The 23058-nt window shown below is 44.3% G+C and overlaps 1 long non-coding RNA gene across 2 annotated transcripts in view; it reads right to left on the minus strand.

The window, feature by feature from the left end:
* Positions 1–1391: 1391 nt before the first annotated feature.
* The window catches only part of LOC124240637 (uncharacterized), a 61117-nt gene continuing 39450 nt past the window's right edge, over positions 1392–23058 (minus strand). For both annotated transcript variants that reach the window (XR_006888968.1, XR_006888966.1), the window contains exon 7: positions 1392–2179. This is a non-coding gene — a long non-coding RNA (uncharacterized LOC124240637). The remainder of the gene's footprint in view (positions 2180–23058) is intronic.

Consider the following 23058-nt stretch of genomic DNA (forward strand, 5'->3'; position numbering starts at 1 on the left):
GGTCTCCCACCTTCTCTTTGTTTTGGATACTGCTTGTACTAATCAGTGCCAGAATGCTGATGGCTGTTTAATTTTCTTTTCTAGGCTTTCCCAAGTGAAACAGGGAGAAGGACTCTAAGACAGGAAGGTTCTTCAAGTGGCCTTAATTAAACTAAGCTGCAAGTTTCTCTGTGTCTCCTTTCCAGATCCCATCACCCCCAACGAGACAACTATCTACAACGCTGCCACCATTATCACCTTCCCAACAGATTTAGTCTCTAATGAACAATATTCCTCCTGAACTTATTCCAGAAAGAGAAGACACTGGTTCTGAATGAGCAGAACGGACTGACTTAGTATGTGGGCATTTCTGGGTTTAGTTCAGTGGTCTGTGAATCACAGTGATTGGTACATTCCAGGAGAGAAGCTCTAGCAGTCCAGATGAACCTCAAAGTTAATTATATAAGAACAGGTAATCACTATTCAGAAGTAATTATCAGGTTGTACACCCATAGATGCTGAGTCTCAGCCCAAGAATATTTTTAGACTTGGAGTCCACTGGCTTTTCCTGTCTTTCTCTCTCTCTGTTTACCCTAAAATTAACATTAATCAACATTTGGCTCCAAGCACACTATGCTTCCACCACGTAATTATAACAAGTTTCCTAATAGATATTTTTTTATGTTTGTCCTTAAATTCCCAGCTTCTATCTCTGAGTCAAGATTGGCTTTTGCAGCCATGAGTTAATCAGGCTCTGGGGCCCAGGGATACTTAGAGGGGGCCCCCCACCCTATGTGGTCACAAACATAGAGATGGCCACAGCCTACGCTTGTAGCAACTGTCACCCAACGGAGCTGAGGGGAATATATTTAGGCTTTGTGTTATGGGGAAATTATATGGCTCAAAAGCAATAATATTTCAATTATTGCCACTTAGAGACCACCAAAATAGTTATAAGCAGAGACAGACAAGCTTGGATATCTAGTCATTTTCTAAACGTTTTAAAAACCACGCTAAAACCTCAAACTGGATGCCATTCCTTGGCTCTCTGATGCTAATTCTTGTGACCACGGTGAGGAGAATCTCAAAACACTGGTAAGAAAATTTCTTTTTCTCACTCTCTGACCAAGAGACGAAAACAGAGATTTTGTGTAACCTCTATCCTTAGGGGGACATCACTCTTCTTGCACTGAAAGGTAAATCCAGTAACGGAATCGGCTCCACAAGCGTACAAGGGTTAAGAAGAGAATGACGAAGCAGTTTCTTTATAATTAAAAATTGAAACTCTTGGAGCCTGTGTGCAGGGTTTAGCACTATTAAACAGTGTTAAGACTCTGGGCTCCTTTTTAAAAAAATATATTCATTGAATTTGTAAAAAATGATACAGACCACAATAATACTATTTCACAGACTTATTTTCCTCTCTCATGTTTTTTATTTTTTCCAGTTTTATTGCTATAATTGACATATAACAGTATTCATTTTAGTGCACAGCAAAATGATTTAACGCATGCATATATTGTGAAATGCTTGGCACAATAAGTTTGGTTAACATCCATCACTTCACATAGTTATAAATTCTTTTTTCTTGCTGATGAGAACTTTTAAGATCTACTCTCTTAGCAACCTTCAAAAATACAATACGGTATTGTTAATATAGCCACCACACTGTACATTACATCCCGGGACTGACTTATCTTATAACTGGAAGTTTGTACCTTTTGACCACCTTCACCCATTCAGCACACATTTGGGCTCCTCTGTGGACGTATGGAAATAACCTGTACATTCACAGTGATTCCTTATTTTCACAACACTTTCCAAATTTATTATCTCATTTGAGCCTCACACCCTGTGAGATAGGACAGGTATTTTTTGTTGTTTTAAGAAGTGATGAAACTGAAGCTCACAGAGCTTCAGTGACTTACCCAAGATCGACGTGGGGGGACTGTATGTACCACTTTGCCCAAGACAGTCCCATTTCCACATGTTGTCCCATAGGAACTACTAAAGGGCCTCCTTGGGTTCTCAAAAGTGTCCTGGTTTGAATGATAAAGTCTATTGTGACCCTCACCATAGGTCAAGGCCAGAACCCAATCTTCAAGTCTTGGTCCTAGGCTGTTGCAGCCACGCCTCTAACACAGTTACTGGAACAGCAGGCAGTCAGCCAACAAAACAGAGCTCCTCCTCCCCGGCTCACCTGCGGATGACAGCAAGTGACAAATCAAGTGAAACTCACCTGGGAAGAAGAACCCCTTCCTGGTGATGGAGGGAGCTTCAAAGGTGACTCTTCCTCCTGACTCGGTGTGGTTGACTCAGTATGGCCAAAGCCACCCACACTGTCCCAAAGTTCCAAACGCCAACTACCACTTAAAAGTACCCAGCACCAATCACTTCTGGCCGCACTGATCTACCCAGAATGAATGCTCTCCCCTTCAACTCCCTTGATCCCCGGCCAGTTGTCATCTTAGTGCTAGATTTACCTCCTGTTCACACCAACTTTGTATTATCCTACAGTAAAACTCAGAAATCAGAAATTGGTGTTCTGATTCAGAGGGGACTGAAAAATTACACACATATTAGGCAAAAACATAAGAGAAAACTTTGGTTAATCAGAGTCCAGGGACAGAAGCACTAGTGTAAGAAGATCAAAGTCATATTTCAAGATCCTTATTTTAAGATGTAACTTTGCCCTCACTTAGCTAGCTATACCTTCTACTTTTTTTTCCTATTAAAGGGAGAAATAAATAAATGCAGATGTTTGAGAATAATCTGAGTTTTCAGGAGACAATGAACCAGCAAAACGCAATATTTAGTTGTAAAGACTCAATTTTATGAGCTCAGTTATCCTTTATTTTTCTGCCCTCTAATCGTGAATGGATTTCTCCCCAGGAAGAACGTGGTTAAAATAAACCACAGAGGTGGGCCCAGTCTTGCTCCTAATGGGATGTCTCTTCTTACACTAAGTGTGCACATTTGGGTCATTTTCCTACTGAGGGTTTGAAAATGTGCTTGTGAATAAGGAATTGAATTGCTTATGGGATGATTTGGGGCGTTATCTCCAATTTGAAAACTACTGTTCTCTTCTCCTTAGGAATCATCTGCTCCTCAAGAGAGGGAACTTCCTGGGCTGACAAGGGTTCTGCCACAGGCACCTAGCCTTGCCTTTTTACAAAGCCCGCCCTATTCTCTTACTAACCTAACTGCCTATGGAAAGCTTCCCACTCATTGCTTGGCAACTCCTTCCCTGTGACCTGGGCCACACTCGACACAGAGGCGAACAAGCCTGGGCTTGCCTTTTGCTACATTGCAACTGAGAGCAGCACTGACAGTTCAGACTCCACCATCCACTTCCACAGGAGAGGGGCTGGCAAGGTCGCCAGAGTCTCAGCATAATGAGATTAGCACCAAAATGAGAAGACCTGGGTTTAAGTCTCAGTTCTGCCATTTACTAGCTATGGTGATACAGGGCAAATTTCATATTCAAAGTTGAGTATGAAATTCTCCCAGAGGCTTGGTTCCCTTGGGAGCAGAAGGCAGATAATGTTTTCTACCTCTTCTTCCAACAGCTCTCACTTACCACACACTCGTCACAGGCCAGGCTGCGCCAGGTGCTGTGCTGGCATTGTCTCAATCCTTCTAACCACCTTGCAGAGAGGACATGGTTATCCCTACTTGACACGTGAGGAAAGAGACCCAGGGGCATTGTCACCACCTAAGCCACACAGCACAAAAGAGTTGCTGCTTGGGTTTGACTCTAGTCTTTCAGGCTCCAGCTCCAGGCTCTGGGGATGAGAACACATCGCTTCCTCTTAGAGGGTTGTTAGGAGGCTCAATAAAATAGTCCAGGGCACCAGGCTTAGGAAATCGCCCTCCAGGTCAGAGCGGCCCTTGGTAATCACGGCTTTTCTGTCTCCATCTCCCTTGCCCGCAACCCATTCTCCCGCCTGTCCCCAGGCACCCTGACAGCGGAGAGACCAAGGCACGACATCGCACACATCTGTTCTGTGTTCTCATGCAATGCCAGTTAGATGCTCTGCAAAGGCAGGGGGCAGCAATCAAGCCAGAACACTCTGTGCCAGAAATTCTTTGAGAGTAATTATCTCACAGGTCAGTCAGAGATGCCAACCAGACTGGTCCAGGACAGATGTCGCTGATTCCTAAGGTTCTGTCTCCCCGTCCTTTGTTTTGGCTGAGGCCAGCAAACATGCCCTGGCCCAGATACTTTCCCTCTTCTTGACTTTATCCCTTATTATCTCATTATCATCCCAAAAGAGGCCCCATAAATGAAGAAGTGGTTGGAACCACAATGATCAACATCATCCTTAATAATAACAATTATATAATTATATAGCTTTCATATAATAATATGTAATTATCCAATAATTACTATTAACTAGTGCAGTGGTGACCACTGAGGTTCCAAAACCCTTTAATTATTGTTATCACTGATAATGAAGCTGGAGATCATTCTCCAACATTGTTTCTATGTATCACAGACAGTTCTTCTCTTCTGAGCTCCTGTCTGTTTATTTATTTATGTTTTCACTCTTGAGCTGAGGTCTCACAGAGAGATGGAGACCTTAGAACTCTGATTTCTGAGTGTTTACTTTCTTCTTCATCTCCAAGGCCAATCTGGAGAAGCTCCTTTTCCGTAGTGATTGATGGGGAAATCTCGCATCAAAATGCGTAGAAGGAGGAGCTGGCCTGGTGGTGTAGTAGTCAAGTTTGCATGCTCCACTTTTGTAGCCCAGAGTTTGGATGTTTGGATCCCAGGCATGGACCTACACACCACTCATCAAGCCACACTGTGGCAGCATCCCACATATAAAATAGAGAAAGATTGGCACAGATGTTAGCTCAGGAACCATCTTCCTCAAGCACAAAGAGGAAGATTGACAACAGATGTTAGCTCAGGGTCAATCTTCCTTACAAAAAAAAATAGATAGAATGAGATCATGCCCCAACTAGTTCCCAACTTGATTTGCGATACTCAGAAAACCAGGAAATATGGATAACTCTTGGGTAGAATAAAGACCAAGTCCTCAGTTATCCTGACTTTATTGTCTTAGGCAATTCAGTCTCTCTAATCTGATTTATGCCCTCCTGTGGAGGCAAATACTGAATTTCATGTCTTCTTTCTGGATGCCAAAGACATCTTTTTGGGAGGTGTGTAGGTTGACGGGATACCACACAGTATAGGAATTTCTTTTTGAAAACTTTCTATGCTAAAATTGACACAAGAAAAGTGAATGATTTGGCTAAAATCTGTATGGCAAACTTCCAAGCCCTGTCTTCCTTCCTGTTTCCCAGGTTGCAAGTAGATCACCAGAAAATTTATCTAGGGGTCTACAAAAAAAAAACAAGAAAGATTTCCCTTTTCTGGTTTAAGACTCAACACCCTTCATTCCTTAGGGATGCCTGATCCATAAGGCATTATAATGAGCTGAAAATAAGCCCCACATCTATAGGCTAAGAGATTATGGTAAATCAGAATAACGTGAATTCATTTCTTTCAAACTAAATTCATCATAAGATGTTAAAAAAAAAAAAAAGAGGAAAGCAAGTGATTTTTCTATTCATCACGGTAAGCCAAAAAAATTAAAAGTTTTTCCAGCTTCAACTACCAGCTACCACAAAGAGGCTGATCCTTGTAGCTGATGATAATGTAAATTATCCCCCAAACCTGAGGGGACACTACATGCAGGTGACAGAATCTGGAATATAAAATAGTGTTTGAAGCCTTTACAGCACTTTGCTTGTTACTCCTGGAAGAAGACTTTGTAAGCACAAAACATAATGAATGACAAATGCCTGAGCGTTCTGGGTGGGACTCACTTCTCCTCCATGTCAAAGGATGGATGATGGAAACGTGTAGCTCTTTTCTTTCATGTGTTTCACAGGTTTTTGCCACCCCTCTTCTCTGTCACAAAGTCAGCCTGCGCCTTACAGCTTGGACAGTGGCACAGAACCCTTAGTGTCCAGCTGGAGGGATGTTTGAAGGGGCCCCTGCCCTTCCCTCGGTGCCCATTGGACAGCTGAGCTTGCCAGATGCAAACCTGAGCCTTGGTATCGTGTCTCCATCTTGGGGTTGAGGGCTGGAATACACTGAGCTCTAGAGCAAGTGAAGGCACAGCTCTGCTCAAAATCTTCTGATGGATTTCCAGTATACATATATGGAAGGAAACTGAATTTACAGTGGCCTAGAAGGTCCTCTGTGAATGGTCTCTCCAGGGACAGAAGACAGTTCTCTGAACTCCAATCATGACATCCATTGACACTAGCCTTCAAACTCTCTCCCGTTTTAGCATCTTTATATATCTCTACAATGTTCTTCTTTTCACTCTTTGTCAAGCTAACTTCCACTTATTTTCAGAGTTTCAACTTGAAAGGCATTTCCTTAGGGAGGCCTTCTGTGAACCATCCCATCTGAGAATGTCCCTCTCTGTATGTAATTGCAAACTCTCCTTCACAGCACTTCTTCAACAAGTTTTCAAAAATATAAATAAAAAATTACAAACTTTGCTGACATTTTTTTTCCCACTTGATTGTAAGCTTCATGAGAGAGAGAGCTAGGGTTTTGTTCTTTTTATTTACCCAGCATTGGGCACGCAATAATTTACACATAATTGTGGAATAAATTAGTGAATTCAGTAGACACAATGACCAGAATATTTAGAGACACATCCTCTGAGCCTCCTTAGGAAATCAGCAAAAAGGAGCTATTGCAATGGAATACAGAGTTGGCACATGGGAGTTGAGCCAGCTCCAATGTACAGAACAACACATCAAGTCTTCGTTCCACACATCCCGCTACATCAGAATGACTGGGGAACTTGGCCCAATGTGTGATCTGAAAGGGAGGTCCGTAGACCCTGGATTCCCCAGGATCGTTCTCATTTCAAATGTTTAACACTTTGTTTCAGAAACCATCAAAAAGTCCTGGAAATGCTGATGTTCCAGCATCCATACTGCATCTTCCAATATCTCTTACACCCAGAGACAGGGGAAAAAGACAAGGAATCCCTTGTGAATCATAACTCCCTATTTTGGTTTAGAAACCATGAGCACAGAGCTTACATGTGTGTCAACCTCAAAGGTTAGGCAGGTGTTCCAAAATACCCTTCCTTCCCTCTGTAACCTACTGCAAGCATGTAATTTACTTTCTATTTATAGCATCGTCATAACTGTATTTTTAATCTTCACTAAAGATTAGGGATAACGAGTTTCGTAAGTTTACTACCTGCTATATGAAGTTGTAATTTTACAAACTTCTCAGAAACTCTTGTTCTTTAAAGCTTCAAGCCACTCTGCGCCTGTGTCTCTGATAATCTGTTTATCAGATGGGGAAGGTGCTATTTGTCCTTTTCTCCCTGTCTCCTCGCTCATCATCTTAGCATTCTTTCTTTGACTCTCTTGTGTCCCGTAGCTTCTTTAAGACTTTCTTAACTGACTTGCTTTACAAAGAGCCATTAAGACTAAGATTTCCTTCCCTGTTGCTGCTACACCTTCGCTGCTCCAAGGGTTGTCCGGACCAGCAGCATTAGCATCTCTAGGGAGCTTGTTTGAAATGCAGAGTTCCGGGCCCCACCAGAACTTCAGGTTCTGGATCAGAATCTGTATTTTAACAAGAACAGCAGATGACATTAAAGTTTAAGAAGCTGCTCTGGAGAACTTTCCACTCAGACCCCAACAGCCCTGGCCCAGAGGCTCCACCCCCCAGCCCCTGCCCCACCAATAGACGCTTCCTTACAGGGGAGCTGAGTGGCTTCTGTGACCCAGCCTCCTCTCCGCTTGGAGTCAAAAGGGCTCAGGGAGCCTTAGGTACCAGAAGTACCAATAGTAAACACCAGCTGCCTCATGTGCTCTATAGAGTTTTGTGAGCTACCACGTGCTCTTCTATGTTACGAGGGTCTCTGCCTATATGCATACGTAGTATGTATGTATATAACACACACAGTGCTATACGTGATAATTAAGGTCTCACAGCAGTTTTTGTGGAACACACCCCCCACATTCTAATCATATGTGTTGTGTTATAAAGAACACAGCACTGGCTTTGGAGTTAGACAGACCGGGGTTTCAGCCTGCCCCTACCACGACTAGTGACAAGACCTTGGGCAAGTCATGGGAACCTGTCTGAGGCCCAGATTTCTCATCTACGAAATGAGCGCAACTCCTGCCTTGCAGGACAGTTGTAGGATTATAAATTGGGTGTAATCTGTGTTTGCCACAGCTCCTGGCACTTAACAGGTACATAACAACTTGGAGTCCTGTTATCAGCGTGATTGTCATGATACCCACGTAACATAGCCTGTGGTTTTGGTTATCTCTCAGATATTTAGTGATATCCAAGTCAGTTCTCAATTGATCTCTGTCATTTTTTGCACCAACTAGTCCTGCCAGTGTTTTAATCCAATTGGCTTCTTGGTCCTAAAATCACCTTTACAAGTTTGCCTACATTGGGGTCCAAAGTTTATTCTTTAGCTGTAAATCAATCTGTGCCCAAGCTTGGTAACCTTCATCAGTCTCTCAGGATCTTAGGGAGAAGCTACTCATCCATTCAATGACCCCATCACTCCCAAGCCTTTGAGTTCCTCCTTCACTCCAGGACAGCGGTTCTCACCAGGGTTGGGGAACAAAAATCTCAAGTAGCGACAATGTTGGGAGACATTTTTAGTTGTCACAAATGGGGGTAGGGGATGCTGCTGGCATTTAGCGGATGGCGGCCAGGGATGCTGCCAAATCTCCTACAGTGCAGAGGACAGCCCCACACAACAAAGAATTTCCAGCCCCAAGTGCTCATAATACTGCAGCTGAGAAACCCTGCTCTGGATTAAAGTTGGTACAGCATTAACTTCAGTAACCTCTTTACCATAAACCAGTACCTTCCATCCTGTCATCGTCTTCCATTTCCTTTCACAGGTCCTTCACAAGCCCTTAAGCCTTTATGCCCCATTGCGAGGTTCAGGCCTCTCTGAAATGGCCTGGCTCTTCATCTCCTGCTGGCCATAGTATTGCAGTGTTTACCTCATGGCTGGAACAATTGGCAGGTACAGAGAGAGCCACACAGGCAGATTTGTATCGGCATATCAGCCAGGCTGCCATTTTAGAGAAAGGAAGATGCACAAAGATTCTGGCCATGAGCCTTAGTATATCCCTGATTCTTTCTTTTTTTTTTTCTTTTCTGAGGAAGATTAGCCCTGAGCTAACATCTGCTGCCAATCCTCCTCTTTTTGCTGAGGAAGACTGGCCCTGAGCTAACATCCGTGCCCATCTTCCTCTACTTTATATGTGGGACACCTACCACAGCATGGCTTGCCAAGCGGTGCCATGTCCGCACCTGGGATCCGAACGGCGAACCCCGGGCTGCTGAAGCAGAACGTGCAAACTTAACCGCTGCACCACTGGGCGGCCTCTCCCTGATTCTTTCTGTCTTTTCTCTCTCTTAGCTGTTCTCAGGGGTCTGAGACCCTGACTTTACCCTCTGGGTCACTTACTTTTTAGCCAGTCTGCACACCTAACACTGGAAGCCTAGCCTTTTCTTACTTTTGACATTGGCAGCTCTCTCCTCCCTGTCACTGTCTTCCCCTGATCCCAGACTTTTAGCCTCTGTTCTCATAGGGCCCCTGTTGTGTCTCTCACTGGACATGAGCTAGTTCAAGCTCAACCCACTTGACTGCACCAAGTGACTCTACCCACATCCAGCTCTTCCTAGAACATCTGTCATCCACTTCACAGCTACTTAAACTTTACACTGGTAATACCAATGCTGTGTAATCTGGGAGAAGATGGCTCTCTCCTCATGCATCCCTAACCTTCAGCTAAAAAGATGACACCAATCTATAATTCTCAAAGAGTGAACTGAAGAATATATAGAAAGGACAATTATGAAACATTGCTGCATAATTAACAGGACAAAAAGTACACTTGAAATAATGTGCATAAAAATTAACAAAAGGCACAAGAGAGTCTATGACTGCTAGAGAGTTGGTTTAACCAGTTTTACCAAGCAAGAAGACACTTTATGTGAACCATGGAAACCCGAGACCCATTCTTCCCTCTTTCTTCTGATTGGATATTGAAGGCCCATCATGTCCTGGAACATAGAGAGCATGCCCCAGTCAGTCTCCATCCTTCTAAAGACTTACAGGATATGATGGGAGGCACAACCTGACACACCCAGCACACAGGGCCTCCCACACACAGACCTACTCCTTTTAATAGCTGACTTCTTGGTGCCGCTTTCTGCTTTCTGGTTTCATTTCCATTTTTCTCTTGTTTGGAGGGCTCGTAAACACCCGAGCAAAATCGCCTGGTCTCAGATTGTTGGGGGAAAGCTATTTAGTCTCACTCTACCCCTGGGGTCAGTAGACTTCAGTTACCTTCTTCGCAGTAGTGTTTTGGCAACACTGTTTTGTAGATTAGCATAGTGGGTACTTGAGTCCTTTCTTCTTCATTGCCTCAGACTCCACCCTTTCTCCGCATAGCCCGTGTGTCTCACAGAAAGCTGACCCCATTGCCAGCCCCCAAATGGGCACTGATTAGTCTAGTATAATCCAGGTAACCCTACACCTCTTGCCACTGATTGGTTCTGGATCTCAGACTTCAGCCAGCAGATCATGACATTCCCTTGGTGATAGCTATTGGTGCTGGGGCCGGACAAGGCCTAAATTAACTCCTTTAGACTGAAGTGAAGGATTTTTCTTCCATGAACGAAGAGAAAGTCTCTCCCTTCTCCAGCCCTAGGGAGGTGAGCAAGGAAGGACACACTCCCAATTTTTGCTGGTAGTCATCCTACAACCTTGAGGAGAACAAATTTAAGAATAAAACCAATGCTAAGGACATAGGGCAAAAAGACACAAATCACTGGATCCTTGATGACACACAGTTATTGAATCAAACAATCCTCAAGTGCACTCTACCTTCTTGCTGTGAGAGGCAATGCATCTCCTGATTGTTTACATCGGGTTTTCTCTTAAAGCCCAGAGCACCCTAACTGATCATTTCTCCACCTCAGCGGAACTCAGGGCCCTATGAAGGAGGCACCACTCTTCTCTTTCCAGGAGTCTCAGTTATCCACTGACATCTTCTCTTTTACCTTAAACTATGTTCCAGAACATCCTCCTACCCCACCACAGCAATCACAAGACCTTCTTCCTAAAAAGTTAGCAATTGTTATATTCCAATTCTAGACTCTCAACAAAGCCTCCTGGGTCCCCTCCCACCCTGTTGCTTTCTTCCTCCTTCTCTTATCCCTTCCTGCATTTATCAGCAAAAGCTCTTTCCCTCTCCATTCCTGCCAGGACTTTGTGGCCTTCCTTGTACAGTTTCCCCAAGACGGCCTCGGGTACAAGTGTCTATGACGTCCACGACAAGCACTTGCTAATCTCTCAGAAGCCACCGGGTATGAGGAATCCTGTGGCTTCTCTGGATGATCAAACTATTTCATTTTTTTAATTCTCCTTAGTTGGCCTCAGTGCCTTAGAATAGAATTTGGATCCGTGCTTTGCCTAAAAAGAAAGAGCTGACAGGGCTTGCAACTGGCAATGCATCAGTTCCACCTCAAGGAAATCAACAGGGAGAAGCTAATGAAACGGAACAGTTCTCATATTAACCAGTTAGCTATTCAGCTTAGGAGAGATGTGAAAAATAAGCCCATAAGAGACAAATTCATTAAAGTGAAATTATCCGTTCAACACCTTGATATCTGAGCAGACTGATGTTTCAAAATTATTATAATTATGATCATGGGGATAAAGAGAGCCAAACTTTCCAAAGAAGACTTGAAAAAAAAATTAAAAATTCTAGTACTACCCTGTGAGATGAAAATAATGAGCTGGTCACAGATCCCCAGGATATCAGCAATTGCTCTAAATCCTTCTTGATGAGGAATCTGTGACTCTCAACTCAACATTAATTCAAATGCAAATAATCTCTCTTCCCCCTGAGAATCATTATTCCTGATTCGGCAGGCAGTTTAATGGGAAACCTGCAGGTGCACTGTAGCCTGAACCAGAGAAGTTGTTCCAGCATCAGACGAAAGCATTGACTCCTAAAGACATGGAATCTGAGAATCAGAGCCCAGAGATCTGAATTCCCTCACTGCCCCTGCAGTCAAGTCCCGGGAGAAAGAAGATGAGACTCAGTAGGGTGTAGACGTGGTACATGCAGACTGCAAAGCATTGCAAATCTCTGCTTCTCTCAATCACATCCCCCACCCTTCAATAGCTGTTAACCACCTTAGCCCTTTGCACGGAGGTTCTTCTTTAACATTACCTGCAAAAAAACAGTCTCCTGCATCATCACCTTGAGGGGACCCACATAAGAGGAAAAGCAGGAAGCCTCTGAAAATGGATGGCTTGGATTTGAATGTATGATGCTGGGAAAATGACGTGGCCCTCTGTGCCTCAGTTTCTCCATCAGCAAAATGAGGACATTAATATATCTACCTTGTAGGACCAGAGTATGTTTTAAGAGACGTAACAAACTTTTCACAGGTAACATAGCAAGGTGGCTAAGAGCATGGACTCTGGTGCCAATCTGAGCTCTGCCACTTGCTTACTATTTAACCTTGACAAGTTCATTAACCTTTTTCTTCACATCAGTTTGCCCAGATGTAAAATAGGGAGGATAATATTAACAACCTCTCAGAGTTGTTATGAAGATTAACACTTTAAAACAACTTAGGCCAGTTTGTGGCTTATCTGTCCAGCACTATATAAGCACTGAATGCAGTATCTGGCCCATAGTAAGATCTCAATAAATGTTATGGATGAGTATCAGACTGAGTGTTAACCTTTGTGCGAGTGGTAGTATCATTGTAGATGAGGGGAAGAGGGAATCGTATTACTGAGGATAGACTAGGAAAGGACAAGATCCTTTTAGTTAGAAGAAATTGCCCTCTCTGCAATCTCTTCTTACCAGGCTTCATGTCACAGTAGAAATGCAACGTGATCCTTCTGTGTATCCTGGTGACCCAGGATCACCAGCTAGAAGTACATCAGCAGGCACCCACATATCATTCTCAGTGAAAAGTCCAGAAGCATATTCCGAGGTAAACAGAGGGAGACAGCTTAGCCAAGGTAGTATGCTTTGGTGTCTGGCAATCACGGGTCTGAGTGGCTACAGATACATGGAGTCCTTCAATACTTAACAGAACCGAGTCATAGATTATGTTCCAGAATCACACACAGACATAGCGTGCCAGGTAGATGAGCTGTCCTTGTCCAAGAGATGTAAATAACAGCAGTCCTTGGTTTTTAACCTTGCAGATCGTGGAGACCTGCCTGATGTCAATGTTCGTTTTTTCAAGCCACAGCTAAAAGAGTGACCCCTGTTTGTTCAAAGAACAGGGTTGTAGCAGACGTACTGATTCAACAAATGGATAAAAGTATATACTTGGTTTGTTTTATGTGATAAACTATCCCTAAAAATTGTGTGTAGAAAAAAAAATACAGAGAAGTAAATCATGACAAATATTTGTTTAAAATAACCCTGCAGCAAATCTGAAAAATCTATCTGAATGCAAATAATCATCCATAATTTTTTTTCTGGTATTATTGTCATTATACTTGGTTGGCACACATTGACTTTTCTTAAGCCCAGACTTAAATTTTCTATTAGATCCTTTTGCCTAACTATTACTCTTTTATTCTAGATTGTATTTTCAAGAACTTCAAGACATTAGAAGGCAAGTGAAAGTTGAGATGTAGTTCTGTCCCACAGAACCTTCTCTCAGTTACTCCAGGGAAAATGAGTTTTAAGTACCCGCATAGGAAATATTAATCACTGCACCTTGCTATGTCTTGCAGATTTGTCATTGTCAAAGGTTACAATTTCATTATGATATTCTTACAATGTGATTAGAATCCTGTATTAGCTAAAGTCATTTTATATTCGAGGACAAAAATTAAAGCAAAATACAAATATATATATATATATATATATATACACATATGAAGAAAAAGAATTTGTTGGGGAAATAGCTAGAAAAACACTTGCAATAATTTCTTCCTTTGCTTCTAAGTCAATTTAATTTTAAGGTTTTTCTATCTCATTATCCATTTCAAAAAATAAAAAATAAATTAAATGAAGAAATAGATCACAGCTCCTTATTCATCAGAGGCTCATCCCTTAATCTTCTCTTTAGCCACCTGGCAACATATATCCAGTTTTTCTTCCTGCCTTTAGTATCAAAGGTGAGGGGACTTTCAGAGCCATGCTTCTATTATTGGGTGATGTTTCTTGTTTTGTGTTTACAGCATTATTTTGAACAAGGTTTCACCTCTAAGTCTTTTTATCCCCAGATGGTTATGTCGTGGTACCTGAATCACCCATCAGCAAACCACCCCAATCAGGGGACGACCACCTAGCTCCCTTTCATCTCAGTCACGATATGGTCCAGAGCCTTCTGTCTCCACAGTAATTGAACCACAGTTCATCCCAGGAAGGAAATAGCAGGCTGGGAACAGTTCAGCCCTCTCATACACTGAGAGATGGAGCAGGAAAAGCCCAGCTGGACGGCCTTAGTCCCTTCTTTCTCCTGTTTTCAAGGGAAGGCACTGGTCTCCCCTATCTGAGTGTCACCAGAGCTACCACAGCTCAAATTCCTTCCCATCTTCCCCAACCTGAAGGAAGTCTGAAGCCTGATGGGAGCTCTCTGGTCAGGAGGCTGAGAACTCATTTCTGTGAATTTGTGATTTGCTCCTTGGAACCAGAAAGTGGCAAAACACCAGAGGACCTGTCATCCTGGGGCCCTACAGAATAGTCTATTTATTTCTGTTTGCAAATTGAGGGACCCAGGCCTTCCTCACTCCCTCCACGGCAGGGCTGTTTCTAATTATATTCCCTCACCTATCAAGCTGCTCTGACTGCTCATGACTATGGCCTTTGTTCCAATATCCAAGTAGAATAATAGGACATTCAGAAAATCTTGGTCCTGTTCCTTGTTTTGTAAATGTTTCAAAAATCGTAGAATGAAGGGAGCAGAAAAGAGGTTTAATTTTGAAGTCTAGATGCCCTCCCATGACAGCCTGTACAGAATACAGTTTAATCGAGGAGTTTGAGTCTTGCTGAGAATTCTTGAACCATAAAAACTACATCAAGGTGCAATATCCTTCTCAACCTCCCCATCCCTCCTGCGCCCACCTATATTACATTGATTGGAGACTTTGCCCAAGTTAGGGGTCCTCAGGCTTGAGGGTGGTTCAGAATCACCAGCAGAAGGTATTAACAATGCCGATTCTTAGGCCTCATTCTCCAGGAATTTGACTTGGGAGATATAAAGCAGGTGCTCAGAAATCTGAACCTTTAGCTGGCAGACCAGTTGATTCTGAAGCAGGAAGTCCAAGACCATCTTTGCACACTGGCCTAGGTCAATGTCAACACTTTTTAAATCCTCAGGAGGACCCCACTTTTTACAGAATTCCCAGGATAGATTCTTTCATTTCTTTCATACAAAGTACTCAAGATTAGATGCTGTCTCCAGCCCCTAAAATATCTTAATGTCTTGTCGAGGCAAACAATACAATGTTTTGGATTCCTAGGATGGTTCTTCTTCAATTCAGGAACTTTTCTTATCCACATCATGTGCTGGGCACTGAGGATAGAAGGATGAGAGAAGCAGTTCTTACCCTAAGGAGCTCACGAGCATGTGGGGAAGATGTTCTGTTCCATTAGTAATCACAAACTTTCAGAAGAGTTATGATTATAAAGATGGACACAGGTCACGGTGCAAGAACAAGAGGGACGCTACCTGAGACGGGAGATCAGGAAGCCTTCTTGGAGCAGGGGGCGTCAGAACAGGCCTTTGGATAAGGAGAAGAGATCAACCAGGCCAAGAAGATAAGGGAGAGCACAGAGCAGAGCAGACACACAGCATGGTTCAAGCATTTACAGGCAGTTAAATACAGCCAGAATACAGGGGCACAGGATAGTGACAAGGGGCTGGGCTGAAGGGCTAAAGCAGCCCGTAAACCATGCCTAGGAGTCTGGGAACTATTCATTAGATAATGAGAAGCCATTGGACGGTTTCGTGTGGATAGAGGATGTGTCAGACAGGGATAGATCGGTGTTTAGACTATTTCCTCACGTAGCCAGGCTCAAATACCGAAGCTTAAGAACACCAAGTCTGTGGCTTTGGCACCACGTTCCTTTTTTAACTAATAAAACAAGTTTAAAGTTTCTGCTACACATGGAAATCTGTTGACAATTTAATCTGATGGCAGCGGCCACGGTGCTGTGACTTAATGATGGAGTCCTCTGCCAGTAGAAACAAAGAAGGTGCTGTCGCTGGCAGATTCAACTCAGCTTCATTTCTTTATTTTATAAATCCTCTTTCTTTTGTTAAATTTTCCTTGTCCTTACAAGCTAGGATCTTCCTGATGGAATTGTCTAGTCATTCTAGGACAACATATTTTTAGCTCAAAAGTGTGGTTAGCTGCAAACCCCTTGACAGCCTAAAACCCTCCACTGCAACTCCAGCCTGCCTTCCAGTCGCAGCACCCCCATGCCCACTGGGCGCCAGCCACCATGGTCAGAGACCAAACCTGTGAAGCAGTTCCCTAAATCTGTGCATTTTCTCCTAGGCTTTCCTCTGCCTTCTGATAAGAATGCCCTTCCTCCAGCCTCATCTCCCCATCAACATTTTTCTGTGGCTACACTTAAAGATACCTCCTCTGATGGCCTGAGCAGAACTGTTTTCTCTCTGAGCGTCTGACGCGCATCCTCAATTTGATTGTCTTCTGGAGTTTGGCTGGCATTAGAGTCACCTGTATGCAGATCTGTACCGTGAACTCCATCAAGGGCATGAGCCCATCTCTGTCAAGTTTGTCTCCCATATTCCTAGTTTAGTGACCACACAAGGCTGAATAACACTATACAGGGCAACTTTTTTGTGTTCCAGAAACTGTACTCTGATAACCACAACCCACAGAGATGCTCAGCTCATAGTAACAGCTAGAACTCGAGCTGCCATTGACTGAGTGCTTATTACGGACTAGGCGCTGAGCTGAGATTTTTCATATACATGTATGTATGTTTATATAAGTGCATCTATACACACCTATAGACATATATGTATGTATGTGTACACATATGTATATATATGCTTACATATGTGTGTATGTACGGTGTATATATAGTTGAGAATACATCTACATAGTCAACTAACCCACATAGAGAGTATTATCATGTCCCTTTTAGAGATGATTGAAATGAGTTATGGAGAGGTTAGATGGCTGGCAGGAGACTTGACTGCTGAACAGAGGTGGTCATCTGAAGCCATCTCTCTCCGACAAGGAAGCCTGCCCTCACCCTCAGGCACCTCCTTCTACTGCCCCACCCCCACCGCAGGACGACCCCTGACTGAGCAGGCACGAAGCCTTCAGCTCATCTTGAGGCCTCACTGCTGACTGTGCTGGACAGTTGGGGTGGCTGTCAGGGGCCTGGGGAAGAAACAATCACAGAATCTTGTGGAGTCACTGCTTTGTGGAACCAAAGAGGAAGACAAGTCAGGGATGGAAGTAGAGAAAGAAGGCTTAGAGAGTCTGGGAAACAGAACTGTGCAGCAGCGCAGGTCGGCAGCACAGCTCAGTACTTGCTGTTTTTATTTTAGCACACTGACAGCCGCTGTAGAATGGCTGTCTCCCAGACTGCTCTGTAAACTCCATGAGAGAAGAACCCACGACTACTGGGTTCACGGCTGTATTCCTAGTGCTTAGCACAGCGTCATGATAAGAGTAATAACAGCAGCCAATATTTATGGAGCACCTACAAAGTGCCAGGACATTGTTCTAAGCACATCCCCTGTATCATCTAATCTGCACAAAACCTTATGGGGCAGGTAATATTATTAGCCCCATTTAATAGGTGAAGAAATCGAGCCCCTGAGAGGCTGCATAACTCACCAGGGTCACGCAACTAAGACAAGCCAGGGATGAGTGTGAATACAGATGTTACGACCTCATAACCTGCTTTTAACCATCTTGCTGTACCATTTTCCATGGCATATGAATTAGCCGCTTATAGGTATTATTGAATAAAATATCGACTAAAGAAGGGGTGATCAACAGGCCCAGAATGAGAGATAAGGAAGTACGAGAACTGAAAAGGATCTTTGGATTCAGCAATTAAAAGGCTGTTGGTCACCTTCCAGAGAGACCTCTTGGTGGGAGACCTCTCTCTGTCCCCAAGATGGCTGCAGCGCCCCAGGTGGGAGTCTCTGCTGGCTGGTCTTTGTATCCTCAGTTCCCAGGCCAGTGCCTGGCCCCTGGTCTGGACTCAGGAATGTCTGCCAAGGCAGGTAGCCCCACACCCCTGACCCTGGCTCCCTTCCCATATGTCCCACTGTCCCCATTAATGAGCAAAGGACATCATGAGAGTTGAAGCTCCTGGGAGTGACTGCAAAAATGGCATTCTCGGCCCTGCAGAGACGTCGAAGAGAGGAAATGTTGAAGACAGAAACCAAAAACTCTCAGTTTATAACTTTGAACTGGGGCTGGGGGAGGGGAGGAGGGGACTAGCTTTCATTGGCTACAGCTACCACATCAAAAATAAGTAAAACATGGGAACTGCGAACCACATGAAGGGAGAGGGTGCCAACCTCAGCGAGCTTCTTAACACTTAAGAAGCTTCTTGATAGAACTGAACCTCCCAAATGAAAAACAAGCACCGTTGTTCTTTACACTCTATGTCTCTTCAAAAGAGACTCACAAGCCCAAAAAGATAAAGCCCGGCTTAGATGCAGACCCCACCCCACTTCCTTGCTGGCGTCTTCCACCGCACATTGCCAGAACTAGAACCCGGTGAGCAGAGCAGCAGGGCCCGGGTGAGGAGGGAGCAGGAGAGAAGGAAGACCCTAGCTGCTCTCTGCGCAGGACTGTGATTTGCATATTGCAGGACCTGGGCCCAGGTGGTGAGACCGGAGGTGCCATCGTGCTTGACGTCTGTGTGGCCGGCCAGCTGGACCATTGCGCTCAGCCACACTCAGCTCCAGGAGGCCACAGATCTCTGACTCAGATCTCGGCGAGTAGCCCTGACATCTATTACCCCAGAAAGAGATTTGATATCGGGCCTAATGGCTTTTCTGTGAGTTTCTTTCTGACCGTGGAGAGACCTCCCATGAAGGCCAAATATGTCTACAAGAAGGGTCATTCCCCTTGCAGGGAAAATGTGATTGCAGCACAACCCTAGTTCCTGGTGGAAGTTAAAGGGAAGCACCACAAACAAGGCAAGCTGGTGGAGGGCAAGCTCGTCCGAGCTTCACTACGCATTGGCACTCATGGAAGCAAGCCATGCACAGGCAGCATGCATCCAGAGAACATTTCAAGTCGCGTTTGGCATTCAAGAGCATTTTGGTGCTTATATTTAATTGTGGGTGTGTTTGGTATGTCTATAATTCACAACACATGAGGCCACAGTGTGAGAACCTGAATCAGTAGGAGGCAGAGAGCCGTCCAGTTTTCCCATCCGGCTCCTGCTCCATTAGCACTTGCCCGGAACTCCACTCTCGGGGTGACGGCCCAGATTCCCTGCTGATGAAAAGCAGCCCAGGCGCCTGCTTTGAGGGAGCAGTCCTGGCTAAGAGACCAATTAACTGGCTCAAAAGCCCTTCTTTCCTAGGAGCTGAGCCAGTTCAGAAGAGAAGTTGTGACTGAGACCAGGAGAGGGTCAGAAGCCCCCTGGATGCACCATGCAAAGTGGGTCCACAGGAGGGGAAAAGGTAGGAGGCCACTTTTGCTTTCTTTGTACATTGTACTCTGCCCAGAGGGGCCAGTGAAGCCAGGCAGCCCCGAAATGCTGTGGAAGCCAGTGAAAGGAGGGGCCCTTTCTCCTGGAGGTGGCCTCCGTGTGCTACCAAGAACCGTCACTGCAAGTGGGAGGGAGGAACAGTACCTGTGCAATTGAAATTTTTTACAATTACAAAGCATTTTGTTCCCTTCTGGAAATTTCAGGGTAGATTGGATAGACTAAAGCAACGTGAATGAAATCTGTGTGTTTGTGTGCACAGAGAAACATAAAAAGGGAAAATAAATAAAACAGTAGAGACTAGTTGACACAAAAGCATAAAGGGACACAAATAAACTAAATTTGTTCCTTAAGACAGTGGTTTCCCAAGACCAGCCCCACATTGGTGGCAGAATGGGATGAACTGTCACTCATCCACGGTAAATCATAAACAGAAGGAAAAGGAAGGACAATGTTCATGTACATTTTACGTATAATAAAAATACGTGTGTGACATACATGTCAGTTTAACAAAGACAAGTATCCTTTCCTGGTCAAAACTGGCCGTTATGCCATTTATTTTTTGAAATGATGGTGAGAGCAGGTTAGAATTGTTTTCTAACCAATTTAGTTGGCCAAAATTAAAAGTTGACAGTTCTACCTTGCAAGCAATCCTAATTTTTTTTCCAACTTGTCTCTGAAATTAAAATTTCTAGGAAGATGCCTAAGATATGGAAGTGCTATATAATTTCTTTTTAGATTTCTAGCTTCATGGACTAATACGGATTTTTATTAAGTACTTTTCTCTTCTGACAGTCAACACCATTTAGGTCACAAGGACAGCCCGTGTTTAGAAGGACATACTGTGCACCAGGAGTCAGACTAGACTCGTGTTTGTAATTCAGGTCATTAAACTCATGCAACATCTTTGTTTGGCAGATATGATTTAACCCAGTATTTTCAAAAGAGAAACAGAAGCTTTATAACTTGAACAAAACAACATAGTGGTGAAGTCAGGATTCAGACTTGGAAGCCGCAGTATTTTCTATCCCGTGTCCTCAGCAATTATTGAGAGGTACACGCCACTGGATCTGAAAGAGTCCTTGGACGTCATCTCCTCCGGCCTCTAATTTCACAGAGAACGCCAAGCTACAGTGAGGTTCTGTGACTTGCCCAAGTCTCGTTCAGTGAACTTAGTATGGAACTGGGCTGCAACTCAGTCCCTCTGCTCCTGGCCCTGAGCTCTCTCTGTGGCCCCGATGCTTTCAAAAACCCCTCTGCACCCTCCTTCTTGCCTCAGGCCCTAACCACAAGTGGCAAGAGACAACCACCCTCAGCCCCACCAAGACCCAGGCTGTGAACAGTGCATGCCTCCACAGAGCCTGTCAGCTCTGGGTGCGAATCCAAGCCAGACCAGGGGGCTCACCCTGCCCAGCCCTGCAAGAGGAAGATGCTAGGAGCCGAGTGACTCCCTGGCAACAGCCTCCACCCAGCCCAGGCCATGCCCAGAGGGAGGGGGGCCACAGGGACAAAAGGGCCTTGTGTGTGAGAGAGGGAGGGAGCATGGGGAGGAATGCACTGGCAATTTCTTCCTCTCCCTGAGCTGGCCTTACCCAGCTGTCTCATGGTAAAGGAAGGGACTTCCTAAATGGGCTAGACGCCTGCCGCATATGACAGGAGACCCGAGCTGATTGATTGAGTTATTAGATTTCCCCCAAAGGATGAAGAGTTTCATCTGGCCTGCGTTGTGTCCCTTGATGCAATGCCCCTGAGTATACAGACTCTGCCTTATGACGGTCCCTTTGATTCCCTTCAAATGTGGACATTTAAAAAGACTCGGATATTTTTCTGAAAGGAACCCCCATTTCCTTTTTTTCCCCTAAGACATGGAATACTGTCACTTGTTCCCAAAAGGGAGCCCTCCAAAAGAAGCTGCCTGAGGAGCAGAAACCATTTTAATAGCATCTTCTCTTTGCTGAATTGTATCTTCATTTTACACTGTGGCTTTATTCTCTGCCCCTGTGACACAGCCAGCTGCCTTTCACATTCCAGCTCAGAAACAGGCTGGCTTCAGGCTGTAACAGGCACCAGCTTCCAAAGCCCTCTCTCTGGATGACTCACATTAGCCTGTGTGAGCCTGTGAGCCCCACGCTGCCATCCTGAACCTCTGCTTCCTTTGCAAAGTGCATTTGTGTGCGCAAAGCTCTAAGGACAAAAACAACATCTACCTAAGTACGCCGTCTTACAAAAGAGTGAAATAATTAATGACACAGTGGAATGTCTGGTTCATATCTCCTTCAGGTTCATCCTGTTATCAACTCAGCAGACAGAGGAAGTGACATCATGTGCCCGAGCTCTCCTTTGAAGCTGGAGGTGCATACTAAGACATTGTGTGTAGTGCTGTGCTCTGGGCAGGAAGCACCACGCTTGGATTTTCTGTTAAACTGTCTTAGAAAAAAAAAAAGAGGTTGGGCCATCAGTTTCTTAACCAGAATTTTGAATCCTATTGCTCAAATAGCGAAAAACCCCTTTTGTGAATTCTGCTGTTGGTTACAAAGGAGTGGAAATAAGTTGCCCAAAGTGTCTTGAAATTTAAATCCTTTTGTATAAAGCACAAATATGCAGGGCGAGAAAATACTCAATGGAGCAGGCTTTCATGGAACCAGTGAAGCAAATCTGTCTAGCACTGGTCACCCGTGTCTCTTTGCCCTGGTGCTCCAAGGCCCCCCCAGCCGTTTGCTGGCTCCTTTTCCACGTAACGTGCTTTATAAACTGGTTATCTTGGGTTTTTCGCCATGAGTGACGGCTCTGGGAACTCTCTGTGTGGATCTGAACAGCATGAAAAATCATTTTACTTTTAAGACAAAAGACATTAGCTTCCTGTAGCTTTCTTAGCCGTCTCTACCCCTCTTCCCTTCCCACCCTGTTTTCCCTCTCCGGCTTTCCCTCTCCCCACGACACTAAATAAAATGCTTAGAAAATGAAGGGCACAGCTGCCCTTTCTTCCCATTAAAACAATCAAGAATGATGGTGAATTTAATATATTTGATTAGAGAAACTCCAATTTGGTGCACTTGAATCAGCTGCCTTTGTCTTCAGCTCCCAATGGCCCGATTTCAGCAGAATGTCCTCCACTGTCCACTGCCAGCTCACTAGAGTTGGGAGAAAATTCAGCCCCTGAAAGCATTTGCTTGGCACGCTCAGAAACAGGGTATTTATGCTGTGGAAGACACCAGGCATTTCTTACTAATCAGAAGGAGTACCACTTCATTAAATCATGGTCACTTATTGGTGACCCTCAGAGTTGTAGACCCTGGGGGCTTGTGATCGTCTTTAGCAATGTTAATTTTT

This window comes from Equus quagga, chromosome 6 (genome assembly GCF_021613505.1).
Source record: "Equus quagga isolate Etosha38 chromosome 6, UCLA_HA_Equagga_1.0, whole genome shotgun sequence".
Taxonomy (NCBI): Eukaryota; Metazoa; Chordata; class Mammalia; order Perissodactyla; family Equidae; genus Equus; species Equus quagga.